A 19,026-nucleotide genomic window follows, 5' to 3' on the forward strand; every position below is an offset into this window, starting at 1 on the left:
ACTTTGAGTGTAAGGGACGATAATTTTGGGTAGAGATTGGAACTCAAGGTGTAGGGTTGTATATTTGGCCAGTGTACATAATTGTCACCTTTATTGTTGATTATTGCTGATTAGTCCATTACATTTGATTTAACCAAGTGATCAGGTGTTAGTGTCGGTTTATCTTACTCTGGGGATCACTTTATTGGCGTCGCACTTTACTGATAGGTCGGACTATAACAAAGTCGGACCATAACAAACTCGGACTACAAAAAGTCGGACCATAACAAACTCGGACTATACTTATAATTGTGAATGTAAATTGAATTAACAAATAAACTCATTTAATTTTTCTTTTCTTTTACACTTGGGCGATATCATGAACTTGAAAGTGACAGATTTACCCTGTAGATGTGACATTTACATGATCCAGCGAGGTGAAAGGGGGGGGGGGTGAAATTTCAGTTTTCCTGTTGGGGGACTTGTAAGTTTACTCTACTTGGAATTTATTTTGCCAAAGTTAAGCAGAAAAAAAGCAATAGTTTCAATATAGAATTCTGAACACAATTTTAGCTTCAAACTCATGCTTATTCTAAATCGAAATTATGTACATTCTGCCAGAAACCATTGAACATTTGTTTTAGGGATTTGCTAGTGTTCAGCATTTGAAGGTTATTCAAATATCAATAACAAAAAATAAGTTTATGAAATTCAGAAACATAAACATATTGCATATAAAAATGATTAAAAAGATGTATACATATTCAGTAGCTTGTTATAAACATTACATGTATGTACTAGTTTCTTCGTAGAATGTATTTACTGTATGTATATAAAAAAGAAATAAATATAAAAAACAAAGGTTTTCTATTAGAATCTATATATTTGCACCCCCACAGTGTGAGACTCCCCCCCCCCCCCCCCCCCCCCCCCCCCCCCCCCCCTGGAAAATTAACCTGGATTCGCCCTTGTGATTGATTGTTTATACGATTGATGAAAAAATAGATTATTATATGCCTAAACTAATATTTACTAGATTACTATATGCGTAAATGATGTTTTAGAATGAGAAATGGCCAACATATGTTTTCAAAATAAATATTTTATTTTCCATGGTATAAAGAATAGTGTGATATTATACAAGACAGTCACAGAGATAAAAAGATATCAGGTTTCTCAATCAAGCACATCACAGTATTATACACAAAGTTCAGAGAGTAACACAATGAAATTCAATGTATTGGCATATCGCACACTCGGACACATCAGGGATTATCAGTCACTGTTTGGCCCATAGATTCCTCCACACTCCCGCAAAAGCTGCCGATACTGTCAGGAATTGCTGCCACTCATACCACCCAGGATGATAGAAACGTCAAACTCCCCGTATTGTAGTGTTGTGTCCAAAGACTATATGAGTTGAATCCCTTGGACCACTGTAGGAAAGGAATATATATATGTAATAGTACCATCATGTAAAATCAGCACTCGAACCGTATATCGGATTACCACCACTCCATCCCCTTAAAAACACTATATGATATGTATACAAGATTTATCAATAAGTATATAAAAAAGATATGATATATGATGTGGATTTTAGCATGTAATATTCTCTATATATAACTCAAATATTTTGCGCATATTGCACGTTTTATTTCATACGACTTAATATTACCCAAAGTTTTAAATTCCATACCTGATTGTTTCTTCTTGGCTTCTCTTGCATCTGGTGCAGGTGAAGTGAATTGTAACATCTGACCTGATCATCTCTCTGTACGCACGCACAGAAATTCCTATGATATAAATTAAAGAAAATACGAATGATTGATTTTGAAATAGTTATTCAATTTCAATTAACATAATACGATTACGGCAAGGTATGGCATTCAATGTGGACTCCGTAGATTTGTGACGTTTTGAACTAGCTATATGCATTCGACACCATCGTAACTTTGACAATAAACTGCATGTCGTGTTAAAATTTGTTTAAAAAACCTATTTCTAAAATCGTTTTAATTTAACAACGACCATTAACTTAATATAACCAAAAAACTATATTAACAGGCATTATAGAATTGTGACACATAATCTAACTAGCATAACCGCAATGAATAATCCACATAGCAAACACCTATGCTACAATATTAATCGTTTCTTAAGTATATCACTTATCCAAATATCAATTCAAATTTTGAAAAAATAATTCAGAATTCTTTCAAATATCAAAATGTACCTACAAAATGTATCATGGACATGGTCTATTTTCCTAACGTTAAAGCTTATAGATGACATCACAATCTTAATAACTTATATTATCAAAATCACCATCTTAGTTATTCTTAAAATTTTTATGTTTGTATCATTAGTTTTAAGAAAGCTATCAACATTTTGGTAAAGTGTTTGCGACACTGTCGTTACCTTTGTACATGCTATAATTACGTAAATATTAGAATATCCAAGCTAATAGATTCAATAATTCGCATTTTAATGACGGGTATTGATATCGAATGGATAGATTGTAAAACTGTCGTCAAAATGATATGCAACTTTCGTATAATAAAGTGCTTTCATTCATATAAAACAGCGTAAATGCTACCATAATGCTATGTAATACGTTTTTCAAGACGCCCATTCAACAGTGCACGACGTCAATACATATATACAATAAATAAATGCAATAGTAGCAACTATTTTATCTATTAATTCACTTTACTCAATGTGTATGATTTTGATAGAGAAATGCTTATACAGAATTTTTTTTTAAAAATTGAAATTTGATGGTATACAATGAATATAAATTACACAATTAAAGCAAAGGAACGTTTATACTTCTCAGAGTCTCAACAATTCATTATTTTAATATGTTAATGTACAAAACACATGCGCTATTTTTTCTTGAAACTGAATAGTTTTTCATGTACTTTTATTACCAAATTAATTATGTTTAAATTGGCATACATGTAGGCCCGACGGGCTGGGTGTAAATTTTAATTGTATATTGGTTTAAAGATTATGTATGATTGCAGTTACATATTTTATATATTATTTATTCTATGCTATAGAAAGTTTTGCAATAAAGCATGTTCCAATGAAAGAGAAAACATATATCTATTAAATCTCGTGCTCTTTACATTTTGTTGAAAGTTCAAAAGAGCAATGGAAATGGTATTCACAATTTTCATGGAGTGTATTACTCTATACTGTTACTTCAATAACTTGTGTAGCAAACCAAAGATACGCAATTATCAGCGTAAATCGGTAGAAAAAGTAAGTAGTAGGTATTTGTCTAAATCAACTATGATACATAATGATAAATTTCTGCAATATTTAATGTATTTAATGTTCCTGTGAATAAAATAGCATTAGAACTGGCTACTACATAATCATAATTTTGATGAATCAAATTGTTTCATACAAACTTGTTTTCTATGGATGAAATTTATCCTTCATTCAAAACCTAGCGCTAAAGACCTATGTATTAATTATTTGTAATTTGCTTATAAACATGCGATGATATACATGTGTAAATAACTTATATAAATATAAAAATCTATACACTCACCGGTATCGCATATTCTGTGTTGCCAGTGGTTGCAGCAATCGTTTTTCCATACCAAGGTTATGTTCTTTAAGGAACATTATCTGCTCATTATTAAATTGACCGAGATATATTCTATTTATCGGCAGTCCGACTTTGTGATAGTCCGACTTTGTTTTGGTCCGACTTTGTTATAGTCCAACTTTGTTTTGGTCCGACTTATCGACAGCAATTTCGCCCAGGTGGCAGGGGACAGTTTCTTTGGTTTTGAAACATGTGGATAGGGGGTATACACCAAAGTCAGATTATGACAGACTAATGAAAAATCATATTTCCCTTTTATGTCAATACTTGTATTTCATATTAGTGTAGTTGATAAATTATGACCCTAAATTACATGTAATCTATAAATACTGGTGCTGGTGCACAAAACATGCTTTGAGCAGGTTCCCCTTTTTTGCTTTGATTTTCCCTCATTTGGGCTAATCCGCACCACCCCCACACCATCACAGTACCAAACATGGGGATTTAGACACTGTGCACAATCAAGAACCCTATCTGCCCTTCTCAAAAATCTACTTCTCATATGGGGCCATCCACCTTCCCTCACAGCTACAGACCTTTTGCTAGACCCTGCATGTTTTCACCGGAATTTCTTCAGCAACTGACCACGTGTCTTAGTTTCGTATTTGCACTCATCTATATGCTAGGAATCATGGTGACACCTACATGTTGTATATCAACATTTTTACTAAGCACTCAGCTGCATTTGACATGCATCCTAAAATTATTGTATACATTTTTACACATGTAATATCACTTCAAATACGGGGTAATTCCATTTTTTGAAAAAGTTGACCGGGCCTATAGTGCGAAACTGTCCCCTGCTACCCCAGGTGGCAGAGGACAGTTTTTTTGGTTTTTCAACATGTGGGAAGGGGGTATACATCTACGTCAGGTTATGACAGGTTAATGAAAAATCATACAACCATGTTTTCTCAATATTTGTATTTCATATTAGTGTAGTTATTAAATTAGGGCCCTAAATTAAATGTCATCCATACATGCAGGTGTTGCTGCACAAAACATGCCCTGAGCAGGTGCCCCTTCTTGCTCTGATTTTCTGTCATTTGGGCTAAATCCGCACCACCACCACCACAGTACCAAGCGAGGGGATATAGACGCTGTGCACAATCAAGAACCCTGTCTGACCTTCTTGAAAATCTACCTGTTATATGGGGCCATCCACCTTCCCTCTGAGCTACCTACCTTTTCCTGGACCCTCTAGGTTTTAGTCTGAATTTCTTCAGCTGCTGACCACGTGTCTTAATTTCGCATTTGCACCCATCTATATACTAGGCATCATGGTGACACCTACATGTTGCATATCATTTTTTTTCACTAAGTACATGTACTCAGCTACACTTGAAATGTATCCTAAAATTATTCTACACATTTTTACACATGTAATATCACTTCAAATATGGGGTATCTCCATTTTTTAAGAAACTTGACCGGACCTATAGTGCGAAACTGTCCCCTGCTACCCCACCTGCGCCGCGACAATCTCTACCCAGAGTTGTCGTTCCTTGCTTTCACTTACAAGTGAGTGTAAGTGGACACAGACTACCAATTATTTTGCTATACATTCCTTTATAACATAAAAATTAATATAAAAAATTCCACCGCCTCAACTTACCTGAAACTTGGTACAGACTTAGAGCAATTCAAGTCCAAAAATATTTGTGAATCTCAGGAAAATCCACCGCACACAAGTCCTGTTATGACACCGCAATTAACCCTTACCCTGCATATTTCCCCTTCCCTTTTAGAAGCAGGTAAACAATGGCCTATTTACACCCTTCCTACTACACACTTAAGAGCAGAATTTCCCATTATTATAAGTTTTTAATTTTTTTTCAGACCCTCTTCTTTCCATCTATGCCCTATGATAACACAAATCCACCCCACATACATCCCCAAGAATTTTTAAGAAAAAACCTCTATTTATAAACAGACACTACTTGCGTGGTCAATGAAATAGTATATAGGTAAAATTAGTGGTCTGTAATCAAGTGAGTGTAAGGAACGATAACTCTGGGTAGAGATTGGCGCCGCGGATCACAGCGGAGGTCGCGTGGTCGCAGGTGGGAGCCATTTTGAAATGTTAGAATTTCTTAGTTAATTTTATTAGTTTACATGGTTAAATGTAATTATTGTGCCTTGTCTTGTATTATTCTGGTTTGTGGCTAGGCAGTAATTCTGATGGCCTGGTATTCTGGTCAGGTTTGTCAGAGATGGATAGGTGACGGGGGCATCCCGGGGGGGGGGGTAAGGCAGTCGGGCAGGAAAGCTTGGCGGGTACCCAAGTAGGGGATGCGGGGTCGCCGGGTGGCAGGGGTATTCCGGGAGGTGATGTTGCGCGGGGCGTGACGGGCACTCAAGGATGGAATGCGGGGCCACATGGGGGATTGGAAACGGACCAAAATTACCAGCTAGATAGAATGGGTTCTGTTGTAGCTTCAGGTCAGGGATATGGGACTGGGTCAGTTAATCTGTCACAGGCGCTGGAAGGTCGGTTTCTAATGCTAGAGACCCAGATTGCACAGTTGACTAACAATGTTAGTAACATGATCAGTCAGGTAATGTCTAGGAGAAACAGTAGGGGTGGCGACAGTTCCATGGTAGTGGCTCAGCAGTTAACGGGGTGTCCTGGGGTGATTTGGAGGTTTCATCTTTAAATCCAGGTTGGGATAAATTGTCCGTAGGTCAAGTAGGGGGGTACCCTGAACCAACTCTGCCAGTTATATTGGACGAGCAAGTTGGTTGTCCCAGCGTGGTGGGTGGGCCATGCGATAGAGTCCTCAGCAGTAATGGGTCGGTATCTTTGGAGAACACCTATTACATTAACCGTACTAGTAGTGGTGGTAGTCATGACCAACCTCAGTCTCCCCATCATTTGCCTGTCTACGCAAACGAGAGTTCCTCAGGGCCCCCATGTCACCAGTGCATCTCGCAGGGTCAGTCAGTAGTTGGTGCATCACAGTTGAAGTTGCAGACAAGTGAGGTGCCGGTGAGGCCTATGGGCAGTGCAGATAGGGGGATGCGTTTCGGTCTCTCGCCAGTCAGACGTGGGATTATACATTGTAGCAGGTCAAGGTCGAGATCTCCACTCGTTAGGCATGTCAGTACAGAAGACTGTAAGGCTGCTGGTAGGGATGGTTCCAAGTTGTCTAGTCAGTGTGTGTTAGTTGGTCGGTCTCCAGGGACCAGGGTTCAAAATAGGTCGGGGTAAGTGCTCCGTAAACCCTTATTAGGTAGCTCCAGTGCAGCAGGGTCGGCGGTTGACAGTGTATGTCGTGAGGTCGGGATGCCAGTGAAACAGAGTAGTTGTGTGTCTGTGGTGGGCAGTAGTGTTTTGTTGTCGACGGGTGTGGTTCTTCAAAGGGCCCGGAGTGAAGTAGGGGTCAGGGACATAGGGTCGGCGCAGACCGGGATGCTGTCAGGCGCAGATGAGAATTTATGTGGTTGGCCGGAGGACACTGAGGCATGTGTTAGTCACCAGGGTGGTGGGCTGGAGAACACCGGGGATAGTGTTGGTTGCCATAGTGATATGACTTCTCGGGGTAGCTCTGGGTGTTCTCTGGGTTTTAATGTTGACATGGATGTTGATGTGTTCTGCGATGTGGATGATGATCCTTCCACAGTCGAGTCGGGGTGTCTGGTTGAGGCACGGTCTGGTGTGATCGGTATCTCATGTCTCTTAGCCCATGATCAGCTGAGTTTGAGTGGTTGGCCAGTAGTGCTGGGCGGCGGGAAATTGATGTGGCACGGGCTCTGGTCTTGCATTCTGTTGATAGCCAGTTCTTGGATGCAGAGGACGAGTCTGGGGGCAAGGATGCAGTTGAGTGTTATGTTAGTGAGTCTGAATTATTCCAGGTTGGAATTGATGCATGCGTGGAGGTTTGTGATGAGGGCTGTGTTGGTATTCCATGCAATAGTGAAAGCATGCAGGCCTCAGTTGTAGTGTTAGAGACTGTTGCTGAGCGGCACAGTCTAATCATTACCAATCCCCCAGTCATGATTGAAGCAGTAGTCTATCAGTTCCCAGAGGAGTCTGTCCCCAAGGCACCTGACAAATGTACCATTGTGTGTTGGTCTGGTGGAGAGTGTGTTGTGTCTGCGTCTCATGGAGATGACCCCGCAGATACGGGGTTTGTGGCTCTATCCGACTCAACCTGGGGGGATAGTGTTCCTTCTCTGACTGAGAGGCTTCCTCCTGATAAGCGTCTAAGCAATGAACGGGATGGGTTTGTTGCTTGTGGATTCGAGAGTTTCCATTGGTCGTGGGGTGATTGCTATGCATCCCAGGTTCAACTGACAGTGAACCAGGGACAACCCAGGTTTGGTCATCGCAAGGGGGTACGAAAGAAAGTTAATGGGTTATGTGAGAGGGTGTGAACTCCTCCATGCACACAGTACCCCGAAATGCGGGGAAGGGTAGAATAGGCTGCAGTAACCCAGCCGTTCTTGGGCAGGGGCATTTTCTTGTGGTGTTTCTGGATCTGCTGACCTGGAAGATGTGATGTCCTCTGGTGTGATGTGCCGTGTCCGATGTCCAAGAAGATACCTGTCCTGTGACGTTTTCATGTGGAAAGTTTGTGACCGTATGTGACTCTGTGAGGTGACTTTCCTGTTACTGGATTTTCTGTGATGCGTTGTGTGACCATGCCTTTCTGTGTTGTGAACTTTTTGGGCTGCTAAAGTGCTATGATTTTATAGAGTAAAGTTTATCATACTGTAAATCATAGGTGCAATTCATTCAATTATTTGCAGATTGTATGTATCTATTGCAAGGTACAGTGCTGCAGGTTTAATTTATCGGAATTGGGACATTCCTCCTCAAAATGGGGGGGGGGGGATGTAGTGATTTGGGGGGGGGGTAGTATTTCTGGTCGGGCTCGGAGTCCTCTGAGCCTGCACGTGATTTGCTCTCTCTCTTACCCGCGAACTCTAGGAAAGCGGACGTGTCTTGGAGGACGCAGCATTGTAGTCGTTGTATTTGTTGACCCGTTGTAAGTTGTCCTGTTCATTTGTTAATATATCTGTTTATAAGTGTTTTTCCGGTGTTCTTTGTGTATAGGAAATCACTTTACTTGTGTATTTTTCCCATGATGCATCACGGTGTATTGATCTATTTTTAACGTAGTTCTTTTTGGCGGACGATTTGATTGTAGATTCGGTTTATTTTTTTAAAGTGTTAACATTTACTTCTTTAATTTATTTACGTATTGTATTTATTTTACATACGAAGTACGAGAGTGGGATTTTGTTACGGGATGATAATTACCTATTATTGGCTAATTATTATTTACGGGATGGAATTATTAATTATGATTGGCTATTGATTTTTGCGGGTTTTGGAAGTACTATAAATTAACAGACGCTGAGTATCGTTGGCTCTTCTTTGATTTGACTGTTTATTAGAAGCTGTTCCTGTTACCGTGTGTGCAGCCCAGAAGTTTGCTGAACATAAGGTACTGGTTCAGTTAATGTAACTGAAGTCCATTATTGCTAGTAAAGTACTAGTATTTAGTAGGTTTAGTTTCAGGGAATATTTTCACATATGAGATAGTTAATTGTACTAGCGGTGAAATATTTACTTTATTTTTATTAAGAGCCATTGAAGTTTTATTTCGGGTGGGGGATTTTTGCTGAACATTGATATACGTAATATCTTTGTCGGAAATATTGTGCCGACGAATCCCAATAGTTATTGGTAATGTTGTACCGATTATGACCAGAGTCCGTCCTGTGTGTTAATATTTGTTCTAGTTATTTATCTATATCTCGTATGTTGAATTTTATATCTACTTGAATAGATTATAAACTTTATTCAGCGACTTGATTTTTATTCCTAGTAACTGTTAGAGGGTGAAACATCCGAAGCGTTGCCTTTTTCTTTAAATCTTCTGAAACCTATGAGTGTATTCATATTTGTACGCATATCTGAATGAGAAATGTGGCAGTATGACTTATTTACAATGAAGTATTTTGGTAAGTAGAGGAAAGTGTGAAAGACATGGCTTTTTGCTGCATATACTGTGTTTTCAAATGAGTCCTGGATGTTACTGTATACAATATGATATGTATTTGGAAGATGTATAAAATTATTTAGAAAAAAACCATGGCTTACTCAGTGCCAACAACTTGCAACTAAATGTTGGCAGTTCTCTTCAACTCATTATTTAGTTATGAGTGGAAGTATATATGTGTGTGATGTACTAGTCATTCTCTAGGTATCCTTAGAAGTGGGACACGTTTTTCCAGTGCTAGGATGAACATTAATGGTTGTTAGATTGCCCTGGGCAAGTGAAATCTAATTGGTTTGGGCAAGTGGAACTCTAGACATACTTGCCCGATTGGGCAAGTCAATATTTCAGTTAGGCATATGATATCTGACCTTTTAAATTCTATTCTTTTATTCCAGGATTTTCTCACATGTTTGTATGTTGGAAAATCCTCATTAGCAAGTGATCATGTCGTGCTGAGTATAATCGAGTCTACGACATACAACTTACATAATCATGCATAGATTCTTCTAAGCAAACTCAGGCTGAAGCTTTATAAGTGAAGGAAGCATGATTTGTCAGTCTTCTCAATCTGTAAAACATATTTTGGGAGAAACAAACAGAAAAGGTGAAAAGTCAGATTAGAAATAAATAAAATTGTGAATTGACAAGGAAACAAGGTTTCAAGCTGTATAGGAATCTGAATTTTCAGAGCTGTTTGACATGGCACTGGTATGGTGTATCAATGCTAGTGCATCATTTGTGATTTGCAATAGAACTTACAGAATAAATAGTATTCATTTACGTTCTTCTTCTCCTAAACCCTTATAACGTGAGACTGCATTTCAAGCAGAACAAGAGGAGTTGCTATATTGAATGTGCAAGTTCCCATGGATATGGGCAGTGGAAAGGATAAAAAAAAAAAAAGACATTAATACAAAACAAACAGCTAATTTTCAAAAATACATTGAAATGCATTTAACGGGCAAGCTTAAAACAAAATCAACAGACACAATTGCAAAACTCAGTATTAAGTCTTCCCCGGAAGACATGTGTCGCCTGCTAGTTCATTCTATATGTAATATATCACGTATAATGTTGAAAAAGTAATTCTAAGTCCCGACAAACAGGAAGTTGATAAGCGACAGATTCGAAAATGTCTTACACAATACAGTTGGCCACACTGATGCTCTGTGCCAAATATCAGGGAGTTGCCCCATGTGGTTCTTGAGAAAAGTGTGACAGAAATTTTTTTGCTGTGAAAAATTCTAAGTCCCGGCAAACAGGAAGTTGATAAGCGACAGATTCGAAAATGTCTTACACAATACAGTTGGCCACACTGATGCTCTGTGCCAAATATCAGGGAGTTGCCCCATGTGGTTCTTGAGAAAACTGTGAAATTTTTTGTGACGACGCCAGACGACGACGCAGGACGACGCAAGACGACGGATAGTGATCCCTATATGTCGCCACTGCGTGTAACGCAGGCGACACAATTAACAGACTCTGTTGCAAACAAACGATCACCGAAAATTAGTTGTTTGTTTTGTATTAACGTCTTTTTTACTCTTTCTGTCATCCACACATGAATACTGTTCCGTAAGAACTAAGGAAGGAAAATGAATTTTGATCTCTATTTTCAATACTTCATAAGTGTGTTATACAACCTGAACTTCCATATATCCTGCACACCCTACATTTCTGAAGTTATTTGTTTCTCGTTTCACTTTACTGTTCTTGGGTATTTATTTCAAAAACCGAATAATGTAATAAATTTTAAGTAGTATTTCTTTTTTCAGACAAATGATATTTGAATTCAGACAAGTGAAAATTTGGGTTCTCTTGCCCAAAGAAAAGTTAATGTCTATCCCTGCAGGTGGCCTTTTTAGGCCACTTGAGTAAACTCAGGTGACCTATTGCAATTTGTCAGTGTCTGTCGTCGTGCGTTTAAAACATCTGAACATTTTCAACTTCTTTTTGATAACTACCGTTTCAATTCTTTTCAAATTTGGTATGAAGCATCTTTGGGACAAGGGATTTAAATGTACAAGTATACCTGGTGAACAATTCACATACTATGGAAACACCATATGATATTTGATTATTAAAAAGATGAAGATGAACTATATGTAATATATACATTAATTTAATTATGATTTATGACACACTTCCCCTTCTAAGATTAAGTTAAACGTAGTTCCACCCTCCTGTGATGTCATAAGATTTCGCAAAGTCAATGATTTATTAAGATTTATGCATGACAGGAACATACATTTTGTTGGAATCTTTTTTAGTTATTGTAAAATATCTTGTTAACCATAAACTATTTCAAAAGTCTAAGTTATATATGAATAATTAATTATATGTTTGAAAATATTGAATCCAAGGGCAATAACTCTGTTTTCAAAGAATCCTTTATCAAGTCCATTATGCGATAGATTTCCTTTATTTATCATAAACATTTTGTATATTTTTTTTAAAGAAACAGTTTCATGAAATTGTTATGCATACTGTTATATCGTTTTAACCAGATATTGTGAAATTTTGTAATGCTATTTAAGGAAAATTGCAATTTTCTGACATTGATAAGAGGTATATGTGTGCTAATTGATAAAAAAAAATATTAATACCGCAACATATTTATTTTATCATTTTTATTTGTCACTTAGATGTATTATTTGAAAAATCAACAATCATGCAAATATAAGATTGAACCTGTAATTCTAGAAGGGTTGAATTACCTTAAATGTACGGTAATACAACATGGATAAAAACAGATTTTTAAAATTTTGTTTTATGCATTTTTAAGATAATACAATCAGCAAACAGTTGATACATTCTGTAAACTGTATATACATTTACTGATACCATTTCGCTGTCTATTCAAATAGTCCGCTCCCACATTCTCCATTACTTGAATCAAGATAATGTGTAATCTGTAAGTCTAAAGACAACACCCACCTCACGAGTCTGGAATTGATCAACTTTGTCTTATTGATGTACACCAATGGATTGGATAATGATCTTTCTGAATAGGCCATACAATAACAAGGCATTCCTTTTCAATGGTAGAATACTGTTCTTCACTGGGCTTCAATGAGTTTCTTTCTTACTTGCATTCTTACCTTCTTGTTGTAGTGACACGGCACCAACTCCTCTGTCTGATGATGCATTGGTATGTAATTAAATATAGATATCTGAGATGTATCTGGGAAGGTTTAGGATAGGTGAAGTTCTAATGAGTGATTTGAGACTTTGAAATGCAATTTGCTGAGATTCAAACCATTGTAATTTTCCGGTGAAAACTTACAGGTCAGATCAGTTAAAGGGAGAGAAACATTGGCAAAGTTTGGAATGAACTTTCGATAAAAGTTCACCAATCCCAAAAACGATTGTTGCTGTTTTTGGTTTCATGGCGTTGACAGTATCACTGACATCTTATCAGGATATGGTTATCCCGTACCATCGCCGATTACGTGCCCTAAGCACTCAAGTTTCCGATAACTGAATGAGAACTTCATTGACCAGGCTGTAAGGTTTGCTTCCCAAAGTCACCTTAAAACCTCAGAGAGTACTCAGACATGCTGTTCAAATGCATGAGTGTATATCAAAATATCATCTATAGAATTGTCCACATATTTGCAAGATTATGAAGAACTCGCTTCAGGCGAAAAAATGTTTCAAGGGCTGTAACTATCCCAAATGGCATCATAATGAACTGAAATAGCCTCAAAGGAGTTTGAAAAGGTGTGAGAGGACGGGAAGATTATGTAAGAGGTACATTGTACTTCCCAATTACCCTTTTGACAAATCTAACCAGGAGAAGAATTTGTGTCCCGACAGTTTTGCAAACACAGCGTCTACATCTGGCATAGGCTCTGCATTAAACACAGCGTCTACATCTGGCATAGGCTCTGCATCAAACACAGTGATGTATCCTAAAATCAACACAGAACCTAAATGTGTTGTCCTTCTTGGCTACATAGACTATTGGAGAGGAATATAGATTGTCTGACATCTCTATAACACCCATGTCTAACATCTTATTTATTTCTTCAGTAACAGTTTCTTCCATTGCAAATCGGGTATGTCTTGGACTTACTCATACAGGGTTGTCTGTAGTTGTGCGAATATCGTGTTGCATCATGTGTGTATGTCCTGGCTTCTGAGTGAAAACATTACTAAAGCTCATAAAGAGTCCTTTCATGGTTTATATTTCTTCCTCATCAAGATCTTGGTTGATATCTACAGCCTTGTAACTTGCTACACTGATGCTTACATCAACATATCCTTCCTGGTCATAATCAGATTCTGCAAAGTCGATCTGTTAGGAGTTTACAACAGACATTAGAATACCGTAAATATTCCCTGGAAATTCTGATTCAATAATTTCTCTGGGAGTTATGCCCCTTTTGTACTTAGAATTTTGAGCCTGTCTGTCCTGTTCTTGCAATAATGCATAGCATTACCATTCATTATGTGAGGCATATTGTCAAGCAATGTTAGAGCATGGGGTATTTGAGCATTTATTTTGTGTGTGTGAATTTGCTACAGCAAGTTATGATAATCCTCATATTTGAGGATGTAAATTCAAGGCAGCAAACTGCATGTGCATTTCCTGATTATGAGAATTTTACCTGGAAAAGCGACATGTTGATCTTTTGTTTACTGACTGGCCTCGGGGCTGTCACTAAAGTTTTTGGGACAGCTAGAGTCCAAATCCCTGTAGATTGAGAAATTTATCATTTTTGTCCATATCAAATAAAAAAAAATTAATTGACATACAATCATCCAGGTTTTTGTTTTAATTAAAAGCGGATTTTTTCTTATAATTTGACAATAGTTGATCATTAAGGAAATGCATCTTACTTTTACATTGTCTCAAAATTAGGATTTTCAAGATTATTTGGAAATTTTTGCTTATTTTCCAATCGTTAAGGGTCCTTTTATTGGACCCAATTTAGAGAGATTGCCAGTCCTGTCATTTGTAGCTGCAGAACTCTAGCTCTCTGAGAAAATATTGGGACAGATCAGAGATCTGACCAGTCCCAATACATGTATTAAATTTTGTTGATATATATTTTAGTAATGAATTTTTTTGTTTATTTAATATGATTGTAGCATCGTTTTAATTCATTAAACAGTTCTTTGGGGTTGTATAGGTATATAATATTCTCATTGGTTAATGTCCAAATGGAAGTATGTATGTGGCGTATTAGTCATTCATTAGACATCCATGCCTGGTTGTGGACAACATGCATCAAAGGGATGGTGATGATTATGTTGATGATCGTGGGTTTTACCACCCACCCACCCACCCTTTATGTATGTTTTGGTTCTTGAGAAACAGGCCAGTCATTAATACATCCATAGTAAACGCCAGGGTACAACCAATCATTAAACGAGTAAGTGAGCAGATCTAACATCTAATTAGGTTGGGGTACAACATAATCATAGTTTGTGAAGTATCTATAGTACCAGAAGCTACTGTTTACAATGGATGCAGTGATTAGTATCATCCTGTATTCAGATTTCCATTATGTGCAGTCTTCTATACTCCCTTATGAGATTGATCAATGTTCGTTATCTTCACCTTGCTAAAGACAAGATTTGATCAAAATGTTTATTATAGTGGGAAAAAATTTGTATGAGGTAGTTTTCCCATACATGTATTAATATGATCGTGAAAATATCATCAAAGAATCAAGGACGTCACATAAGATAAGATAAGAAAACTTTATTTCAATTCGGCATGTATAAAACACAAATAACATAGCTCTATAGAGCTTTTTACCGAATATAAAACATATACATCAACATTAAAATAATAAAACAACATGCAGCAATATTTAAGATTCATGCAATCTGGTATTTCATATAGATCCTAGCCGGAGATCAGGTGGCAAGCGCCTCTCTGTCCAACAACCAACATCTACATGCAATATGACATACAACAAACAGGGAGAAATGTTAATTTTTCATGGTTGAGTAAAAATTTATAAATACGATTAAGACATAGAACTTAGAATTTAAAATAACTAGATGATTTCTAAAAATATGGTTATTTTAAATAAATATTATAAGCTAAAAAAAGTTACAACTGAAAGGAGCAAACCAGAAAATACAATCATCTGCATGCAGAACAGCAACATTTAGTACCATTCCAGGACTGCATTAAGTTCTTAAATTGAGAGAAGCTATTTTCAGTCCTGAAATGGTCTGGAAGGCTGTTCCACAGTGTGGCAGCTGCAAATTTAAAAGATCTCTTGCCATATTTTGATGTTCTGACTTGTGGAATGTCCAAATGTTATTGTATCTAAAAGAGTATTTTGAATTTCTTGTGTGTACAAGATTGTGCAGACATGAGGGCGACAGTTTATTCAAAATCTTAAAAGTTTCAAGCGCCATAGTTCTCATTCTTCGAATCTGCAAAGAAGGCACCTTTGCTTTAATCAATAAGTTTTCATATGAGCTGTCGAGATCATCGTATACAAAGCGAAGCGCTCTTTCCTGCACTTTTTCTATCTTTTTGGAATTTTTTTCTGTACAAAAATGCCAGGCCAAAGGGCAAAAATTAAAATTACTAAGAATAAAAGTATGAAAAATTGTAAGTTTGCTTAATCTGTTCAAAAATGGGCCTAAACGTTTAAGAATATTCAGTTGTTGGGATGCCTTTCTGCAGATTGTACTAATATGAGCGCCAAAATTTAATTGATGGTCAATCTCAATCCCCAGCAATTTAACACTTTCTTCACAAGTTAGTTCAAAATTTTGCATATTTATAGACGGAGATTTTTCAAAAGTTTTCTTCCCAACTGCCAAGACTTGAAATTTATCAGGGTTTGCCTGCATCTTGTTAATTTTGAACCAGTCAATGAGCTGGTTTGAGTCAGACTCTAAAGTCGAAATAAGTAGATCAAAATTTGGACTACCAAAGGATAAAGTATTGTCATCTGCATAATTATACAGAGAACTTTCTTTTATAAACAAAAATATATCATTTATGAAAATATTAAATAAAAGAGGTCCAAGTATAGAACCTTGCGGAACCCCTTTTTGGATGTCAGCCCAGTCACTCAAGATACTATTAACTTTTATTTGTTGTTTTCTGTTTGATAAGTATGATTTAAGTAATGAAACCGAATGATTTGAAACTCCATAAGCTGACAATTTGTCAAGCAAAATGGCATGAGGTAGGCAATCAAAAGCCTTTGAAAGATCCATGAGGACAGCTGCTATATAATAATTTTTATCCAAGGCTTCCCGCCAGTCTTCTAAAAGTTTGAGCAACGTGGTCTGGCATCCATGTCCGCACCTAAATGCACACAAGAAGGGATTGAAAATTTTATCAAAAAAATCATACAGTTGTATTTCACACACCTTTTCAAAAACCTTAGAAAAAACAGGAAGAACACTCACAGGTCTATAATTTGATATACATAATGGATCGTTTTTCTTATGTAATGGTGTTACCTGAGCTTTTTTTAGAGAATCAGGAAATACACCATTATCAATAGACACATTGATCAATGAAGTTAAATGTTTAGACACTATCGGTTTACATTGTTTAATTACTTTAGCTGGAATATTATCATACCCAGAAGCTTTTTTGATATTTATTTTATCTATAATTTTTTCAACTTTATCAGATGTCACATGCTCAAATTCAAAACTGTTCACCACATCCACATGCTTTTTAGCTCTTCTGAGCCGAAGGCTCAAAGAGCTAATGCTATGGCCATTTGTGCGGTGTGCGGTGTGCGTAAACTTTTTAGAAAAAGGGCTATAACTCAAGAACCCCTTGGCCAATTTTTTTCAAATTTGTTACAGGGTATCATTGGCCCAAGGGCTTTCATACATACTAAATAGAGGAATGTGACCCTTTAACAAGGGGAGATAATCAGGAAAATAAAAACAAAAGTAGTGGTTGCTAAAAAATCTTCTTCTCAAGAACCACTGGGCAGATTATCACCAAACTTACACATAAGGATGAGAATATGTTGTAGATTAAAAATTGTTCGAGGCATTACCCTGGGGCAAAGGTCGTGGTCTCAAGGTCACTTCAAAGTTGACCTAAATTTATATTTCCTTAAATCTTTGATATTTTAGTCATTATAAGGACTAGGATCATCAAATTTTGACAGTTGATGCATCTTAGGACCTTGTGTCAAGTTGTCTCAAAAGTAGGTCACGGTGACCTACTTTTTGAATTTTGCAGGAATTTATTTTAAAATTAATTTTGATGCATATCTTGGACACTTTGAAGCCTATGATCATCAAAACTTGTCAGTTGGTGGATCATGGGACCTTGAAATGCGTCAACTGAAAAATAGATCACCGTGACCTACTTTCTGAATTTTATGGCTTATCATTTATAGATATATTTTAAGTTGTTATTTCAAATACCGAGAGGTTTAGAATCATCAAATCTTGTAAGTTGATGCATCTTGAGGCCTTGAAACATATTTATTAAAAAAGTAGGTCACAGTGACCTACTTTTTGAATTTTGCAGATCTTCAAATTTCACATTTTCAATTTTAGATTCATATTTTGGGCACTGTAAAACCTAGGATCATCAACTTTGTCAGTTGATGCTTCTTCAGTCTTCGGTTTGTGTCGACCAAAAAGTAGGTCACCGTGACCTACTTTTGGTATTTGACAGCTAAATTACTATATTTCAGACACTATTTGACCTACAATCATCAAACTTTGTCAGTTGATGCATCTTGAGTCTTCGAAGTGTATCGACCAAAAAGTAGGTCACTGTGACCTAATTTTGGCATTTGACAGTTATATTTATATATTTCAGTCACTAATTGACCTACAATCATCAAACTTTGACAGTTGATGCATCTTGAGTCTACGGAGTGTGTCGACCAAAAATTAGGTCACCTTGACCTACTTTTGGAATTTGACGGCTATATTTATATATTTCAGATACTATTTGACCTACAGTCATCAAACTTTGTCAGTTGATGGGTCTTGCATGTTCGGAGTTCGCTGACCAAAAAGTAGGTCACCATGACCTACGATTGGAATTTGACAGCTATATTTCAATATTCAGATACTAATTGGCTTAAAATCATCAAACTTTGTCAGTTGATATTTCTTGGGTTCTCAAAATGTGTAAACCAAAAAGTAGGTCACATTGACCTACTTTTTTTGAATTCTTAGGATTTAACTAAAGATTTAGAATACTAAGAGGCTAAGAATAGAAATGGTGGGGTTGTACAATTTATCAGAAGAGCGATTCCAGGCCCTTGGGCCTCTTGTTTATTTCCACTATACTAGGGTGAGTATTAGGGTCATATACAATGCCTTCCCCAATTTTATCTGCAACGGTAGAGAAAAAAGTATTAAACTTTTCAGAAACTATATGTGTATCATTTATTATTTATCATTTTCACACAAAAGTATATTTTGATCCCCAGAATT

At 36.9% G+C, this 19,026-nt stretch overlaps 1 long non-coding RNA gene across 1 annotated transcript; it reads right to left on the minus strand.

Annotated features, from left to right (window-relative positions):
- Window positions 1-1,375: 1,375 nt before the first annotated feature.
- Window positions 1,376-3,601, minus strand: LOC125658206 (uncharacterized). The gene is made up of 3 exons (XR_008802527.1): window positions 3,545-3,601; window positions 1,679-1,775; window positions 1,376-1,415 (listed from the first exon to the last, which is right to left on the minus strand). It is a non-coding gene; the product is annotated as an uncharacterized LOC125658206 (long non-coding RNA).
- Window positions 3,602-19,026: the final 15,425 nt, after the last annotated feature.

Source organism: Ostrea edulis, chromosome 4 (assembly GCF_947568905.1).
Source record: "Ostrea edulis chromosome 4, xbOstEdul1.1, whole genome shotgun sequence".
Classification (NCBI taxonomy): domain Eukaryota; kingdom Metazoa; phylum Mollusca; class Bivalvia; order Ostreida; family Ostreidae; genus Ostrea; species Ostrea edulis.